Below are 19,542 nucleotides of genomic sequence, written 5' to 3' on the forward strand. Positions count from 1 at the left end.
GAGCCGGGGAGCAAGATACTAGCTGATGAATGAAATCCAGAGTGCTCTTCCGCAGTCCTCCCTGAGGACAGATGCTCATTTCTCCAGCTCTACCTGCTGTTGAACCCCTCGGCCGAAGAGGGCTGCCTTGCTTAAGCTTATAATCCCTCTGTGGGGATATCTTACATCTCACGATTGGCCAACACGGAATTCCACCCTTTGCCTCTGCTGGCCAGCTCTATGGCCATCCCAGGTCCTTTGGTGCTGGCCCAGGCCTCTGGGAGAATGTAGCATAGCTCGCCTTTTCCTTACCCCCTTTTCTGATATTCCTGTAAAGCTGGGGTTCCCCAGTATTCACAGCCTGACTGCATGCTGTCATCTCATCACATCTGTCCCTTGGGAAGCCTCATCTGCGACAGCTCTCCCAGCATGCTCTGGGAGGAGAGACGCACAGTGAGCACAAAAGAGGAAGGCCTCCACATGTGAGCAGAGAACCATACACTAACATTCATTCAATATTCAGACTCCATGACCGGCTTCCCCTTCCTCATTGCCGGGGTGGGGTTGGGTAGAGGGAGAACACAGCTGTTGGTGACCACAGTAAAGAACGAGCCACTGAGGTGACTAACCACAAGCTCTGCCTGTGAGTAGGAAGTGGGTGAGCCTCACCCGTAGAAGATGAGGCCAATGAGACGCTCCACTTCTTCTACATTTATAGCTAAAATTCTAGGAACGTCCTAAAATTTGAGTTTTGAAAGAACGAGTAACTTACTAGTATGCAAACTAAGAGGTTATCAGCTTATAAAGTATTCATGACTCGCTAGCTTAGAGCTAGGAGGAATGTAGGTAAGAGTGGTTGTGTCGGTGAGGTGCAGGCAGGATGAAGCAGTTAGAACTGCCCTACCACCTCCTGAGCCTGAGATGCCGGGAGCCAAAGAGCTGTTTCCCAAACAGTGCCCCATTGCACCTCTAGAGAAAAATCTGATTGGCATTGCCATCAGGTCCTGCCACAGGTACTTGCTACCGTGGGAAGTGTTTCTGGGCTTTGATCTATAGACAGTGATGCAAAGTTTTCTCTTAAAATAAGTGTCTATAAATACAAATGAATTCTAGCATGTGAAGTATCTAGTAGTACAAGCAGTCACAGAAATCGTTTTAAAACATCACAGTGGTGGTGTGTGAATGAGGGAAGTCTGACATTAAGCCTGCTGTTTGGAGTTCAAAAAAATTAGATAAAGGCACGGTTAACCGCTGTGTTGTAGAAAGGCAGCACACATTCAATAAATGCCACATGCTATCACTTAGAATTTGTCAGGTTGTTCCAAGTGTGCATTCCTCACTGTTGTTTCTGATATGTTCCTAACTGGGCTGATTTTTTCCCCTCCCTGTTACATATTAGATAAAATGGTTTCAGGGTTTTTTTTTTTTTTGGTTCTTTTTTTCGGAGCTGGGGACCGAACCCAGGCCTTGCGCTTCCTAGGCAAGCGCTCTGCCACTGAGCCAAATCCCCAACCCCCAGGTTTCAGGGTTTTTAGTCCCTAGCATGCGTGCATGGTTGAGATTTTGTTATTGATAACATCCTTGTTATTACTAATCACATACACGACATGTAGCAGGCATCGTTAAAGCCATCATTTAATCACAAAGACTGGGAACAGTGATTCACATCTGTAATCACAGTGAGTAGGAGGATGCGTGAAAGCTCAAGGACACCCTGGGCTATACAGTGAGTTCCAGGCCAGCCTGGGCTACAGAGTCAGGCCAGGAGTTGAGGAGAAAAATCGTAACTCTATGGAGTGTCACTGGGTATAACAACCACTTCTCCATGCTCTAGAGAGCTTGGCCTACACAAAATGTGTGTGAGTGAATATGTGTATGTGTGTGAGTGTATATGTGTATGTGTGTGAGAGTATATGTGTGTGTATGTGTGTGAGTGTATATATGTGTGTATGTGTGTGAGTGAATATGTGTATGTGTGTGTATGTGTGTGAGTGTATATGTGTATGTGTGTGAGAGTATATGTGTGTGTATGTGTGTGAGTGTATATATGTGTGTATGTGTGTGAACGTATATGTGTATGTGTGTATATATATATGTATGTGTATGTATGTGAGTATAAATGTATATGTGTATATGTATATGTGTGTGAGTGTATATGTGTATGTGTGTGTATGAGCGTATATGTGTAGTATGTGTGTGTGTGTGTGTGTGTGTGTGTGCTTGTGTTGTGGGTGAGAGGGAGCTTCTTGTTCCATCTTGTTTTGTTTGCCTATTTTTGATCCTGTGGTTTTTGTTTTGTTTTTGAGGATTTTTGTTTGAGAGAGAGAGAGAGAGAGAGAGAGAGAAACATGAAGTTGGGTGAGAAGCAAGATGATATGGGAGGAATTGAAGGAGGGAAAAACAGATCAAAATATATTATATAAAATTTTTCAATAAAAATGTTTCATAAAAGAAAATCATTAAAAACAAAAAAAACGAACAAACAAAAAACTTAGAGAAAATCTGCAATCAGAAAGATCTTCATAGAGACACTTTGGGAAACTTGAGAAAAGTAGTTGTTTTCAATTTTGCATCTCACAAAGTTCTGTTTAAAGAACTCTTATGGGAAGCCTGGACATACCCAAGAGCAAGGTACGGAGACAGGCCTGATGGAAGAGAGGTGTGTGGGTCCCAGACACCTACACCCCAGCCCAAGGCCTGTGCCATTTTTTTTCTTTTTTTCAGAGCTGGGGACCGAACCCAGGGCCTTGTGCTTGCTAGGCAAGCGCTCTACCACTGAGCTAAATCCCCAACCCCGGCCTGTGTCATTTTAAAAGCTGACTCTGGGCATATTTTTGTTCTTAATCTTTGTTCAGATGGCTCTTTGTGTGCTCAGCATGGTCAAAACTATGTATTTTTAATAATTAATGCAGGGTGACTATTCAATTACATAGACTTATGAACTCGTCCCTCCCCCTCATTTCTCTGAGACAGGGTCTAGTTGGCCTGGAAGTTATGTTTGCTAGGCTGACCTTGAACATGTAGAGATCACCTGCCTTTGCCTCTTGAGTGCTGGAACTAAATCTCTTTTTTACATTTTTGAAAGCCAATTTCTTGCCAGGTACAAATCATGACATTTCATACACGTTCATGATATATACTAATAGATCAGGGCCACCGGCGCTGTTAACTCAGATGGTATTCTTGCTTTGTAATGGGACGCTCAAGAGTCTTACTACTATTTAGAAATATCCAACTAGTTGTTAACTAAGGTTATCCTACTGTGGCAGAGAACTCTAGAAGCCATTCCTCCTATAATCTGCATTCTGGCAGTATGGAGCAGAGGTCACAGACTCCCTTTGACAGTATTTCAGACATGGCTTGCCAAAAAGCCAATCATATATTCATAGGTATGAATAAATACACACGAACATATATAAATTCAGGGGAAACACCAGCCAAAGAACCAAAGCAATAAATCCCACCCAGAACCTTGAGTTTCTGACATATTGATCACTGCACAGCCCCAAGACCCAGAAAGACCCCCAGTGCACACAGGATAAACAAACAAAAAATGAATAGAAAGTCTGTCATGGGACAGCCGAGAGATGGAATTAATGGGTCATGGCGGGGGCACGTTTTCCAAGCTCTCAGTGAAGGTAGTCCAGGCTGGATGGTGGAAAGACTATGATGCCCTGAGTGTTGGGAGCTCCAGAGGCTCACACTAGGGCTATGAGGTGGCCTAAGAAGTTGAAAAAAGAAAAAGAAAAAGAAAACAAGAAGTCTCCAAGAAGGAAGAACGCTGGTGGTGGGTGGGGCTTGGGAACTCAAATGAGTCAAAAGTGATTTGGGATTTGATCAGGGAGATGCACGGAGAATTGGCACTGTCACGGTAATTCTTCAGAATAATGGCCAGGCGTTAGCTTGGGGTATATATAGATCAGCCCTCGGCTCTGTAGACATGACTCAGACTAGGCAGCTGCTGTGTGTCGTGGAGAAAGGCAAGTAACAAGCTTGGGCTCAGAATTATCCCACAGGCTTTGGCAAAATACAAGCCGTGACAAACGTACCTTGGTCAGCGGTTTGGAGAGAGTAACAGTTAAATGTGTAAGTTTGTGTCCCTCGTCCTGCTCCTCCTCTCTCTCCATCCCAGGCCATCCTATCAGGTGCCCAGCGGCTTCCGTCTTTACACCAAGCCTCTGCAGCCACCAATCCTCGGAGAATGAATCTGGTCCTGAATACTTCTTGTCCCCAGGCCCCATGGCATTTATTTGATGTCACTCTGTCTGGTGGCTCAATGGACAGACATGGGTTGTCCCCATACATGGATGAAAAGGGACTTACTCCAATAAAGAAAATAAAAAGAGGTCGAAGAAGACACCAGATATCAACCTCTTTCTTATATACACAGACACACACCCACACATACCTAACACATGCCAACACACATATATGTAAGCATGCACACCACACCACCCCACACGCACCCACGCGCGCACACACACACACACACACAGAGATAGAGATAGATAGATAGATAGAGAGAGAGAGAGAGAGAGAGAGAGAGAGAGAGAGAGAGAGAGTAAAAATAAAAATTGAGAAAGTTGGTTTACCTAAGGGAGCAAGTTACTTTTTAATTTTTTGAGGATTTTATACCTCAATATTGTGTTATACCATTTCATTGTCCCTTTCCTTCCATGTCTCCCTCCACCAACTCCCTCTCAAATTCATAATCATTTTATTATTGATGTGTATATGTGTGTGTGTGACAGAGAGAGACAGAGAGACAGAGAGAGAGACACACACACAGAGACAGACACACAGACAGACAGAGAATGAGAAACCCAGTTCATTTAATGTTCTTACATTCATGGGATCAGGACTTGAGATTGGACAAACCATCAAGGGGAGAAAATCGTTCTCTCTCAACAGCCATGGACTGACTGCAGCTCTTTACCTAGGGGTGGAACTTTGTGAAAATTTCCCATTCCTTCTGCCCTGTCAACTGAACTCACCATTGCTGCAGGCTTTTTAAAGCAGCCACACTGTTGGGATTTTGTGGTGTTGCTTCCTTTTCATATCTAGACACAATGTTGCAGAAGCCTTCCTGGCCCTCTGACCTGTCTCCTGTGATGTTCTCCAAGTCTTCGTGTCTGGATTGTCTTGTAGATGTATCAGCTAGAGCTAAGCACCCCATATGACTTAGTCTCTGCATCTCAGCCAGTCATGGGTCTCTGTAATCGTCTCCGTCTGTTGTAAAAAGATACTTCTTTGGTGAGAAGAAAGAGCTACACCCATCTCTGAGTCCAAGTATTTGGAGTACAATTAGAAATTACATTGGTTTAGGAAAATGGCAGCGGTAGGCTCTCCTACAAGGTCCATGGTCCTTCTAGGCAGGGTAGGTTTACAGTTCAGGATCAATTGAGTCTGATTGAGTGGCTAAGTACAATTACACAGCTGTGGCTGTCCCCAAGTTAAACGTGTCACTACTATGTTATTCGGGATGTCTTCCTGGGCTGGTCATTGGTTCACAGGCATCACAGCTCGGCAGGATTACTGATTGGTTTTCTCCACTCGTAGCTTGTGTAGCACCTTCAGATCCTATGAGAGTTAGACCTCAGGGAGGAAGCTTGCAGGCCATTTCTACCTTGATTCCTCCGTATTCTGTAAGACTCTATTGATGAAGATAAAATTTACTTCTTTATTATTTCAAAGTTATTTTAAACATCGGAAGAAGCAAATCACGCTAGACCAATATGCTCACTATAAATAATTCTCATCCATCCCTAAAAGCCTTTTATGTATTTACTACCTTGCTTCAGACTCTCAATATTATACTGTGATCCCTTGTGGATTTGAAGGTAATGAAATGGCTTTTCTTAAACAAATATCCTAGGAGTCACACTTCACTAAACCGAGACTCACCTTTTATTCAGACCTAGCTTGAGTTTAATGCATATTGCACAGCTCCAACCAGGACTGTTCCTGTAGCCAATTTCAAAAAACATATTTGCTCAGCCTTATCAGCCAGGTGTTCAATCTTGCCTCCTCCATATCAGGCACCTCAAGGGCAGGAGATAACACACATAGGTTTGGATCTTAATAGCTGGGAATACGTCTATGTGAGGTTCACTGTATTTGCTAGATGTCAGATGCCAGAAAGGACAGTAAAACATTATTGTGATCCTTGGTGCTTCCAAGTAGCTGGGATGGTGGTGTGATCTTTGCAGCATGGAGATTGTGCTATGATGTCAGTCTGGGAAGACTTGGGAGAATGCCAATGGCATGGGGATGGGTGGTTGTGGGTTGTACTAGTTAGGTTGTAGTGGTCACGGGATGGGTTTTCCGAGAGTCTGTATGCACAGACGAACATGGCATTTCTTTCCTGCTATATTAATCCCGAGGCTGATATTTCAGATCTACTTTGCTCAGCAGCAATTCTTTTCTTCTTATCATTTTTAGCAAAATCTAGAAAATACCAAGAAGAAAAAATTAAATAACCCTAAATTCTATAAATCATAAATATCTGATTGTGATTTTGGTATTTTTTTGTGTGTGTCTCTTTTTTCTCTTGCCACACAAACACATCTTTAAAAAAGCAATCGCTAGTATTATATTGTTTATCCAACTTATTTTTTCACTTGCTATAATTAGAATATTTTATGTTAATAGATACCCACTGAAAACAAATATCTCACATTACATCACCATTTATTCAAACTTTTCCTTGCTGATGAACATTTAGCCTGCTTTCATTTTTCTTACTTACATAAAAATAAGCATTCTTGAATATAAATATATGCTAATAGCTCTGGCAAGTCATTGCTGCTCTTATTCCTGGCTGTCCTCCTTGGGGCTGCGGAGGCGTCAGTGTGCCTTGTGTCCTGATTTGGAGGAGGATGATTGGCAGTCACATGGTCCAATGACATTTCATCAATTAATGACTTTATGTTCTCTGAGCTAGGCTCTGTTGGAACCTGCAAAGTGAGGTCAAGAACTACAGACACACTTGGAGAGATGCCTGGGCAGCACCCAGGAAACCCTTGATTGTGCTTGACCATGACGACTGTCAACACTCGCCGGGACTCTCAGATGGCGTATATGCTATAACCACTCATCGCTCACACAGCTACTAGCAGTGTTGTGGTTTTCACAGCAAGACAATGAAAGAACAGAGAGGTGAACTCATTTTTCTGAAGATTCCACAGCAAGTAAGAGGTTGGACTTGGGTGTGAGGTCAGCCTTTGAAGAGATGAGTGTTGTACACTTTAACAATAAGCAGGTTACTGCAAAGCTAATCTGGTGCCATTTTCTCCAGCATTTCGAATGTTAACGAGAATGTCTACCGCAAGAGAAACATTTATGGACAGCAGGCTAGATGGATATGTGGTGGGCGACTTGGGTGGATCATTATTTCCATGTTTGTTCTTTTATGGTACTAGGATAGAACCTGGGCCTTTCATGTGCTAAGCAAGTGTTTAACCCCTGGGGTAAATCTATACCCCTGTTCATAAGGCAGTTATTTGAAAGTAGGAAACTCCTCCCAAGAGACATCTAGGGAAGTCATGAAGAGGTAATATCTGACAAGAAAACTAGTAGGGGAGATGGGGAGAAGGCTTGGCATGTGAAACTCCTTGATGCATAACCATGAGAACAGAGTTAAAATCTCCAGCACCTGTGGAAGATTCTGGGCATGGTTGTGCGTCCACACATCCATAACACTCTGGTCTGGTCGGTACTGGTAGGCAGAAAGAAAGGAGAGAAAAGAGGAGGATTCTATGGGATTTGCTGAGTGCCAGCCCAGCTCCATTTTCAGTGAGAGACCTGTCTCAAGAGAACAAGGCAGGGAATGATGGGTCATTATACTCAGTGTGCTTCTCTGTCCTCTGTGTACGTTCACGAGGGCATGCATCTCTACACATGCGTGCACAAGCATGTACACGCATATCCATACACACGATCTTTTAGAAAGAAAAGAAGTGGAAGAGCAGTAATAATTGTCTTCATAATAAGGATCTCAGTGCAGCTGCTTATATTCCTAGCACACTTTTTGAAAAGCTCACTGGGCACACGGACAAATGAGTGGGCAGTAAGGCTCCAGCTCCTATTGGGTGACTTGGAGATGGTGGTTTGGTATCAATCAAGTAAGGAATAAACTACAGAACTTGGAGAGTGATCCTGAGCACTGGCTGAGCCCATGACTATTTATGGGCACAGGCTTAGGCTTGTGAGAAGAACTTTTGTGAGTCCAGTGGGAGGAAGACCTTGGTGTGACTACCAACAAGGAGCTTCCTCTCCTCCTTCTCTGCTGTATCCTATTGAGCTATGCAAAACTGGGGAGGCTTTACTGAGATAGTGGAGACTCCTAGGCAGCTGGGGGTTGGGTGCCATGGAAGAACCATGGCGGGAACTGGGGGACAGGACAGAAGAAGGGTCCTATCAATGCTTGCCTATCTCAGCTCTGTTCCCAGGCCAACAGCATGGGTGGGACCAAACGTCACTGAATCCTGTTGATGGACACCTGCCTGGGAAGCCCTGGTGTAGGATCAGCTGAGCGTGGAGACAAGGACATAGATGGTGCTGGGGCTGGAAGAAAGTTCACACATCTGTCACACATCTGGACCAGCCTCTCCCCCAGTACAGAGGAGGGAAACAGAGCTCACAGAGTATAGAATGGGCCATCCCAAGATCTTGGCCTACAACCTTGTCAAGACGTCCTATGCGAAGCAGCTCTCTGCAGTTTTGATGTTGATGTTAGAGCAGTCACTTAAATTCCATGTGTTTTTCTCAGGTATGGACTGGGAATGTGAGGGGGAAATACTGTGTATAATGAGCTTATACACAACAGCTCTCAAAATCCTAAGGCAAGGCTTAATATGGACAGAGGGAGGACAGAGGGAGGACAGAGGGAGAGAGAGAGAGAAAAAAAAAACTAGTGCAGAAACCCAGAATACTACTAGCAATGCACTAACCTGATATGCTAGTACGTCAAAGTCCAGGACATACACACAGGTAAAACAATAACATTTGAAATCTCCTGACTGAGTACTTTCCTCAAACCCAGGTTATGCGAATATTTTAGAGGATAGTCTACCCCGCATTAGTATCTCATTTTATTAAAACTTCAAAGGACTTGGGGCAAGTAATCTCCAGATAACTCTAAAGAGCACGCAATCCCACAGGCCTAAAGAATGTTTGACCAGGCCTGCCCCCCTGTCAGAGGCCCAGATCTCTTGTCTTTCTGTGTTGATGGGAATGGTTTCAGACTATATCTCCATGGCTGTGCTCTGGAAGGCCAAAGCAGGCAGGGGCAGCCCTGGCCTAAGGCTGAGTCATGGCCAAGTGTGGCCAGTGAGGAGGAGGAGGTCTGGATGAGCCTCTCCTTCTCTGTGATTCAATCCTCCAGGCAGCGGGGAGTGTGTGTGGCATATAGCACCGACCCTGGAGCCTGACCTGTAGGGTTTGCTCTTCCAGCTCTGCTACCTTCTTCATGTCTATAGGCAAGGCGCACGGCTTCTCAGGGCCTCCTTTTCTCATTTGACAAACAAAGACAACACCACCTACCTCACAGGTTTGCTAGGGATTAACTTGAGCAGCGCACGGAAAGCATTTAGAACAGAACCCAACTCATAACATAAACAGGATGTCATGTTATTTTGTTATTAGTCCTTATACCTCTTACTATAGTAAAATATTTAAAAAGGAATGCCCAATTTTTCCCATTTCAGGAGCACAACTCACTGACATTAAATGCGTTCACACTGTTGGTGGTGGCAAGCGCCTTTACCCATTGATTGCTCTGCCGGCCCACATATAACGATTTTTATGCCCATATTTGGGGTTATTAAAAGTGTGGTGTGTACCAGGGTAATGTGAACTGACTTATGCACTTTCCTATAATATAGGTGATTTCCACAGTTTGGAAATTTCATACTCTATCATTCATTTTCCTCTTAGACATTTCTGCTCCTGTTTCATGTCTCCTCGAAGTACCATAAAGCATATATTGAGTTTTAACACATGTAAGTAAAGATTGCCCACGGGGTTCATTCAGAGAGCTCTGAGGTTTTCTAAACCCTTCCTCCTTCAGCAACTAAACTATGGTTTTCCTTTTCTTTTATATTATTTGAGAATTTGGTGCATCTACAGAATGTGTTCTGACCAAGACCATCTCCCTTCCTCTCATTCTCCCTTAAACCTTTTGAGGGGACTACAGTGCATGTCTGCTTTGGGAAACCAGGCTTTGGAACTGTCAGATTAAACACCTCGTCCACTCGGATGACACAACCCTGTTGACTGTGAAAGACTTGCTTACCAAGGCCTTCAAAGAAGCTGAGATGCTCAGAGACAGGCAGCTCGCTGGGAACTTGACCTTTAGCCCCTTTCTTTGTACCATGAGGTTAGGCTGTAAAAGCTGGTCCTGAGTGTAAGAACCTGACTGACACAGCATTTCTGAGGCAGGTGGGGCGACAGGTTCTAGCCGCATGGGGAGGCAGCCATGGCGGCTATAGGGGCTTGTCTTGGTTGATTATATGACTCACCCTGATCTACTGATTCCATAAGGTTTAAATTCTGTCCCTAAGACACCAAACCTAGGGTCCCCTCACTATGGCAGCTCCAGGATTCATTCATCAATCAGGTCGAAGGCGGCTCTCACTTGTCGGCCTGTCTCCTACCTGATTTCCAAGCAGTAGCAGAATTCACTCTTTTATTCATGCTCTTCCCACATAGACGGCGTTTCTCATTGCCTCGGAAGAGTTGGGGAAGCTCACAAATGATGCCCAACGGGCAGACTTCATTTTCTTTTTGTTAAAAACCAAATACGTGTTCTGTGGCATTTTGGGGAAGTGAGAAATTGGGGCCAGAACATAAAAGGAAAAGAAAAGATGGAAGGAACATACAGCTTTCAGAGTGTGGAAATCATTCGCCTACTTTAGAAATTCATACATTGATCGGCGTCACCCTGGTACATACTCCACTTTTATCCATCCCTGAGACCAAGGCATATTTCATGTATGCATGCGCTCAACAGGCGTCTCTGGAGTAGTCTCAAGGGACAAGAAGAAACTCATCAGTACACAGGGAGGCATATCAATTGAGCTGAATCAGGACAAGGTTAGCTTGCTATCGGTCATGGACTGTATCAAAGATTTGGCTAAGCAGGTACTGGCTAGCAAAACAGAAGTCTAACCATAAGACGACAGCAGATATGTAAGGCACACAACAACCTCCAAGGCTGAAACTTGATCTTCTGGAGAGGACTTGACCATGGCTCACCAAACGCTGGCAAAGGTGCTACAGTGTTGTGCCAGTAGGGAATTGTGACACATGAAACCAGCCAGACTACCTCCCCAGGGGTGCTAGGGATGGCTATCAATAGGAGGGAAGTCAGAGCAGAGGGACAGGGCCATTGGCAGGCCCCTCTGCTGATTCAGCAGGTTTCTAAGCAGGCTCCCCCAGAGTCCAGCTGCTACAGCATCCAGCATCTAGACCTGGCACTCCTCTGCATCAGCCGTTTCACAGCAGAGTGAGTCATCCTCCCATTGATAGCCGTGCCCAGCACATCTGCACAGCCCAGCACATCTGCACAGCTTCAGACTAACCTGGCACATTACAGGCTGACGAATCTTCCGTCTGAGAAAGAGTTCCCTCTACTGGCTGATGGAGGCCGGAGTCTATCGGCTCAGGGTGCCCGAAGACTAAAATGCTTTAGGAATGAGAGAAGAAGCTATTGAAGATGAGAAAACCATAGACAGGGTTTAGCTTTTCTTATCTGCTAAAGGTTCTGGGAGCCCTCTCTTCGTACTCAGTCAACTTTACTGAACTACCCTTCATAAAATGAAAGATACACACACATATATGTATCCGAGAAACCACTATCACAATAAAAATACAGAACACTTTTATTATCCCCAAAGTTCCCTTGCCTGTTTTTGCAATCAGTCCCCACCCTTGATTTCCTATGGTGTCCAAACAACCATGGATCCTCATTCCTTAAATATGGGCTAGTATCACTCATGTTAGATTTGCAAATAAGTGGACACACACAGTATATAATCATGTCTAAATACTGTTTTTTGAAGTTCATGTACTATATATATATATATTATATTATATTAACTTTAATCATATTGGATGGATCTTAATTTTTTTGTTCATTCGTCAATTTGGGACTATTTCGGCAAAAGATGATTAGTTTAAATCTTTCTTAGAGGCATGCATTTTCACTTATGCAGGTGAGATTCCAGGATAATATTATAAGAATATCTCTAATTGAGTGAGCCATTTCAAGATTTTCCACTGGAGTTATGTAGGGCTCTGTTTCCTTTGTGTCATGTCAATGCTGGACATTGTCATTCATAATTCTAGTCAGAAGTTCTTAGAACCTTAAAATTCAGCTTTAATTGTCTTTTTTAAAATCATGGTTAGAACCTATAACCTAAAATATGCCACCCGATCCTTTGAGTTGGGTAGAACAGATTCACACTGTTGTGTAGCACACCATTAGAGTATCTACTGAAACTGCCCATTGAGAACTGAAGCTTTCCTTGTCCATGTGCCCTTCACAGATGATACTTTTCAGACAGAGCTGAAGAGATGGCTCAGTGGTTAAGAGTACTGGCTGCACTTCCAGAGGTCCTGAGCTCAATTCCCAGCAACCACATGGTGGCTCACAACCATCTGTAATGGGATCTGATGCTCTCTTCTGGTGTGTCTGAAGACAGCTACAGTGTACTCATACATAAAATAAATAAGTAAATCTTAAAAAAGAAATTATACTTTTCATTTCAAGATATAGATGTGCACACTGGGAGTAGAATGGGCCCACCCCCCTCAACCCCCCCCCCCCGTGTTCTCCATCTTCCCTGATACCCAGGACCAATGTCTTGCTAATCTATAGCAGATCACAACTGCCTGGGGACCTCACAAAATACCTCTCAAAATTCAGTATGCATTCAGAATTGCATTCTGAGCCCAGTTTTCAAAGAGACACCAGAAACTGTCTGAGCCACAATGCTGACCAGTGCTCTGAGAGCTGCCTCTCAAGACCTGGAGAACCTCTGACCTTCAGTACTATTTGGGCAGATTATTTGAGCTCCGGACTGAAAATCCCACATCCGGGATTTCAAATTAGGCAGGGCTGATGTCAAAGTTAGACTCAGAGTGAGGAGAAAGGAGATGCCAATGTCAAGAATAGCTACTTAGGTCTCTGCCATGAGACTTTCCTAAATGAATATCATTGGTCTGAGTTTCACACTCACTGTCTAGGCAGGGATTTCACTCAGGGTGAACGGAGTAGCTTCCCACAGCTCCCAGCCTCATTTGACGCCAGGTTTGATAGCCTAACACTGTTGCTATCCCCAGAGTTGCGGCGAAATGAACTGTTTTGAGTTCTCTCTCTTTCGGAAGCTCAGATCTGGTGCTGGGGCTGGGGAGTGCAGCACCATTGTGAAGGTGCAGTGGGAGGGGGGTGCAGCATGGGAGAGGAAGACCAGGTTATCATTGGAGCGCGTGGTAGGCCATGGGCTGTGGAGCTGATGGTAAAGAGAGAAAGCTTCGAGATGAAGGTTGTCAGGGGAGAAGTGAAGACAAGACAGCCCAAGAACAAACTTACCAAACAACTCCCCCAAAGAACACATGAAAAAGTCCAGGTGAAAATCGAATGTGGAGACCACCGCCATCTCCCTTAGCATCTTTGTGGTAGTTTGGGCAAAGGTGCCGCCATCGGCTTATACATTTCAGTGCATAGTCACCGGGGAGTGGCACTATTTGAGAGGGTCAGATGAATTAGGAGGCATTGTTTTGCTGGAGGAAGTGTGTCACTGGGGGTGGGCTTTGAGCTTCAAAAGTCCATTCGAAGCCTTCTGTCTTAGTTACAGTTTCATTGCTGTGAAGAGACACCATGACCAAGGCAGCTCTTATAAAGGACAACATTTAATTGGGGCTGGCTTACAGTTTCAAAGGTTCAGTTCACGGTGGGAAGCATGGCGGCATCCAGGCAGACATGGTGCAGGAGGAGGAGCTGAGAGGTCTACATCTTGATCTGAAGGCAGCCAAGGAGGAGGCTCTTCTGCACTGGATGGAGCTTGAGCACCAGGAGACCTCAGAGCTCACCTCCACAGTGACACACTTCCTCCAACAAGGTCACACCTACTGCGACAAGGCCACATCTAATAGTGCCACCCGCTTGAGGGGCAAGCATATTTAAATCACCACACCTGTGGGTCAGCTACTGCTTCATCACCATGTCCGCCCGTGTGGCACCAGGCTCCCTGCCATAGTCATAATGGACTAAACTTCTGAAATAGTAAACAGGCACTCAATTAAATGTTTTCTCCTTGGTCATGCCGTCTCTTCATAGCAACAGAACAGTGAGCAAGGCCATGTTCACCCGTAAGACAACTGCTCTAGAACAGCCTTACACCATTTAGATGGTACATCCGTTCCTTTGTGACTTGCTGGCAATGTGAAGGGACCAGTTGGAAGCTCTTTCCGCCTCTCCATCTCTATGTCCAGATGACTAGAGTGGTTCTTCCTCTCTTTCCTTGCTCCTTCCTCTGAGGGCTTCTCTGTCTTCCCATTGTGAATGTGCCCTGCTGTCTCCCGAGTCTCTCTTACTGCCCTCGAATCTGTCCCATCAGGGGCACGTTCCTCTTTGTATTCCCCCTGGGCTTTCCTTAGACTCACAGCGATCTAACTGTCCTCAGGCTTATTCTCACTTCACCCACCTCAAGCTCCCAAGCGTCTCCAGGGAGGAGTCTCCAGTATCAACCTTTCCTCACCATCCTCCTGTCTCCTTGACCTGCTTCACTGTGTCCTTTCCTGACATCACAGTCTAATGTCCTCTGCCCACCTTGTCAATCACTTGGATTTTCTCCTGGATCTCGTCTTGGTCTCACTGGACACTGGTACCATCTTACTGCCATCAGGGCATCCCGAGACTCAGGGTTATCGTCACCCTCCCCCTTCTCCTCCTCTAGGACATCTTTGTAACTTTCCTTGCCTCCCAGATTAGATGCTTCCAGAATTTTACTCTTCTTCGCTACTTTCTATCCTCTTTCTCCTGCTCCAGTCGCAGCTGAGGCTTCTGAGCAGACGACCTTGGACTTAGTTGGTGGTCCCTTTCTAAGGGCACCTGCCTTGCCTACCACAGTTGGCCCTCCAAACCCCTGTCTAATGCTGGTGCTTAAAGGTAGAACGCTACCTTTAAGCCATTAGTATAATGTCCTAAACATTATCAGATGGCGTTGAATTCGACTCTCTGCCCTTCTGGGATCCCATCCCTCCTTTTGATGGACTGGTGAAATCATGGAGAGAGTCCAAGTAAATCCAAACTTGTTCCCTTCCACAACAACAGCTCAGGTAACCCTTCTGGCACCCGATACACGGACATGTGTGGTAGCTGGCCGTGAACCAGTTCCCCTAAATGACAGGGACACCTTTAGCAGGCAAGTCTGGGAGTAATTGAGCCATGATTGGCACCCACCACACAGCCCTGAACTGACAAGGAGCAGCCCAGGAGCACACGTCCCATCCAAGTGGTGTCTCATTTCTCCGAGGTGACTTTGTATTGCTTCACAGAGGCTGGCACACTGCTTCAAGAGTGCCTACTGGGAGTCGCACCTGAGCCTGGCGCCTGACTGCGGCAGACAGCTGCCTAGTTAAGGCGAATTTTGCAGTTAAATTGTGTTCTGCCTGGGAATTGGAAATGATTGCAGAAGGACAAATGCAAATGAGCTTCCAGTTCAAGGCAGGGGCTCGGAGACCGCTCCGCCTGGCATCGCCTCCATTCCCTTTTCAACTACTGTGTTGGAGAAACTTACGGGGCACTTTCCAAATTGCTCAGGAGAGTACAGAGTGGCTTTGGTGCAATGGGGAAACCACAGGCCTTGGGAGGTGACACTGACATTGCCTTCTAAGCACAGATATCAGCCTACTAGTCTCAGATGCTTGCCTTGACGGTGATAGGCTGGGAAACCTTGGGTGGCTCACATATCTGACATGCAGTCTCCTTATCTTTAAGCTATCATTTTTTAGTAATGATACCAGGTTAGGATTTAAAAATAAAAACAGACACAAAATATTAGCCCAGAGTTCAACTTGTAAGAATAAGATTTCAATCGGTGTGGGACTGCAGGAAAACGTTTAACCTATGGTTTCCTTTTTTCTCTCCGGTGGCATTTTTTTTTTATAAGAAGAGAACAGAGGGGAGAGATGGTGTGGGGAGAATTCGAGGCATTTGACAGAGGGTGGGCACTTTGCAGGTGACGGGTGCTCTTGGTATTATCATGAGCTGGACATGACTGAGTCTGTTTTGCATACGTTAGGAAAGGTGAGTGAGACGAAATGGGAGAAGACACCGTAAGCTCAGCTTCAGGAGAAAGGTTTTCCTGTCAGATGGGACCTGCCTCCTCGGCCTTTCCTTCCTCTCTGTGAAATGAGGTCAGAAGTGAAAATCAGTTCACCCTCTGGACTGAGTGCCAAGGACTGACCACAGGGCATGACAGCGGTGGGGTAGGGGCTCAGGCAGGGGCTCTGGAAGGAGATTTGAGGACAAGGAAGAAAAGGGCGGGGACCAACAGTAGGCTGACTATGGAAGAATAGGAAGGGGCACACTTGGCTTAGCAACAACAAAAAGTCAAATCCTGAGTGTGACAGAGGACTGTTCTTTTCCCCCTTCCCCATGCCCCTCCCTGTAACCCCACCATTTGGAGCCCCAGAGTCACTTGGGCAAATGCTATCACCAATTCAAGGGTGGAATTCAGCACCCCTCAGAAGCTCAGGCATGTGTGAGGGTGCCGGGTTGTGAAGCCTTAGATAATGAAAATGATTTTATTTTTAGGTTCATGTCTGGGGATGCTGGGCTATCAGCCGTACCACGGCTGTAGCTATGAGCCTGAAGATTTGACACACCATCACAAGAAACATACTCCCCCACCCCCCAACACACACACAAAAGAACGGATCAGGTCTGGATCAGGTTTTCTGTAAACGGACAGTGAGAGTCTTCCAAAGCTGCCAGGCAGAGTGTCTCAGGGTCTAGCGTGCCCAGCTTGCTGCTGGGTTGCCGCAGGAGACGCTTGGCATCCTCTACTGCAGCTCAGTTCCTCATCATCTGTTCACTGGTCACAGTGCAGTCGGAAGCAATGGCTGTTTGTTTTCCCCCCAGAACAAGAATTCTCAGAAAATCGATTCTATCTCATTGACAATGCATGCTAAGTGATTGAAAGGCCATTAAACCCATTAATGGGGTGCTCTTTAAATAAAATCAGTCCCTAAAAGGGATCTTAGGCTTGGCAGCATCAGTAGAGCTAACAGTACAAGGGGCCTGCCTGGAGACCCATAAATACACCAGAAGGAGCACCAGAGCTCTGGAGGGACACAACGGGGGTGGGGGGGGGGAGAACCTAGAACAATGGGCAGCTGGGGCAGAGAGGGCCAGCGTTGGCAGGCAAGCTTAACGCTTTGGTTTCATTTTTGACAGGATTTACAAAATGGGGTGGATGGAGGGAAGTTTGCATCTTGATTTCAGTTAAGTATTTGGCATGTACCCCACCAAATTTCATGCACAAAATTAATTGAATTGTCTTGGATGGAAGTACAGTCATGTGGGTTGGAGATTGGCTGTCTCTACCACACGGGGACGCAAGGGAGGAGGCAGCCTTCTAGGGCCAGTCTGGTGAGGTCTCCTAAAACCTGTCACAAACAGGGGCCCTCATTTTCTCTTCCCAAGTGATAGTAACATCACCAGGGGCTCAGTGGGTAAAGAGCCTGCTAGGCAAGCACGAGGATATGAGTTTGATACCCAGTGCCCATGTAAAAGGCTAGGTCAACTGCATGTATGTACCTGCAATCTCACTGGGGAGGCAGAGACAAAAGGGCATCTGGAGCTTGCTGGATTGGTGAGCTCCAAATATAGGGAGAAATCCTGTCTCAAAAAACAAGATGGAGGACTGGGGAGATGGCTCTGGAGTTATGAACACTCGCTGCTCTTACAGAGGGCCCAGGTCATGTTTCTAGCACCCATTTGGGGTGGCTCAGAACTGCCTATAACACCAGTTTCAGAGGGTTCTGATGCCTCTGGCCTCCGAGAGCACCTGCACTCACATGTACATCCCCACACACGTAGACGCATGATTGAAGACAGCATAAGTCTCACTAAAGCAAGGTAGAGAAGAAATAAAGGAAGACGCCTGATACTGACCTCTGGTTTATGTACACATATGTATGCATGGATCTATATACACACATACCACGCACACTCCCATATACACTTACATACCTTCACACACACGCTCACACATGCACATACACTCTCACACATGCACACACTCAACCATGTACCCATGTACTCATTCGCACATGCACACACACAATCACCTACTCACACACACACATGCACACATATACTCACAAATACATGCACACACTCGCGCACACCTGCACATATAGGCCCACACACTCACACAATGGGCAGCTTACATAAACTGATCTCACATCCGGGTTTCACATTTCCTTATTGAGATGCTTTGTATTTGAAAGCTCTGTGTGTTGCTCTCTGTCAGCTGTGCGGGCCTCTTCAGTGAACCAGTGTGAGGAATAAAGAAAGAGGCAGAGTCAGGAGCAGGAGTCTGGAAGGAGCAAGGAGAGAGCATCTCTCCTCAGGCTTCTCTCCAGTGGCCTTGCGACACGAGTGAATGCTACTTTCCCAAGTGAGGCTGGCATCTCACACCCCAGGAAACGGGGAGAGGGAGCCTTCTGAGGAGCTTTACCGACTCCCGACACTTGGAAAGTTCTGCTACAGAGCAGCTGGACCTGCCCAGGGGGCACTGGACAAGAAAGCTCTCCTTTCAGCACTTTCAGTCAGACCGAGGAGTGTGTGTCAGCTCCCACTGGTGCTTCCTATGGGGACGGGTGGCATTCGCTCGGAGGATTCCTCCCAAAAGTATTACAAAGTACAGACCAGGAAACTGAGTCACGGAAGACTGCACTGAGGGTTCATCTTCCCGGCGAGTAGTGAGACCCGGTTCTGTTGCAAGTTTCCTGTCTCATCCAAACAAAAGACACTTGGTGTCTCCTGTGATCACGAGACGCTCCTAGAAATAAATGGTCCGTCTGGGAAGGCGGTGGTGTCTTAAAGCTGGGTTTCTCTGTATGGCCCTCCTGTACAGAGCTGGCCTCATTCTGTCTTTGCTTCTTTTGTTTATTCAAGTGGCCGTGGCCTGGGAGCCAATGATGTATCAAGAAGGAGACTGAAAAGGTACAATTTCCGTTCTGCAAGGGCTTCGAGCCCGGTGAAGGCTCACAAAGGAATGGGTCATTTCTTTCAGTGATGTTTTTATTTAAAAATACCCTGAGCCTATTTTCTGGTTGAACGGATGGGCAAATTATAGGGCATCCATACAAGGTAACACTACCCAATGCCAGAAAGGAATGAGCTGTGATGCATGGGACAGCATAGGGGAAATCCCAGTCGGATCTCTCTGAGTGAAAGGTGCCAGCTACCAACATTGTGTAGGTTAATTGTCCTGTTGCTGCAACCAGACACCTGACCAAAGCACCATGCTTGAATCTCGGTCATAT

The 19,542-nt window shown here is 45.9% G+C and overlaps 1 long non-coding RNA gene across 5 annotated transcripts in view; it reads left to right on the forward strand.

The window, feature by feature from the left end:
* The window catches only part of LOC147994852 (uncharacterized), a 13,294-nt gene extending 571 nt beyond the window's left edge, over window positions 1-12,723 (forward strand). Inside the window, exons 2-5 of one of the 5 annotated variants that reach the window (XR_015686556.1) lie at window positions 6,923-7,169; window positions 8,418-8,749; window positions 9,916-9,980; window positions 12,528-12,722. This is a non-coding gene — a long non-coding RNA (uncharacterized LOC147994852). Of the gene's footprint in view, window positions 1-6,922; window positions 7,250-8,417; window positions 9,881-9,915; window positions 9,981-12,527 lie in introns of those variants that run through there. The other 4 variants (XR_015686557.1, XR_015686554.1, XR_015686555.1 and 1 more) reach the window with 4 other exon arrangements.
* The last annotated feature ends 6,819 nt before the right edge of the window (window positions 12,724-19,542 follow it).

This window comes from Rattus norvegicus, chromosome 4, assembly GCF_021556685.1.
Source record: "Rattus norvegicus strain SHRSP/BbbUtx chromosome 4, alternate assembly SHRSP_T2T, whole genome shotgun sequence".
NCBI classification, from domain to species: Eukaryota; Metazoa; Chordata; class Mammalia; order Rodentia; family Muridae; genus Rattus; species Rattus norvegicus.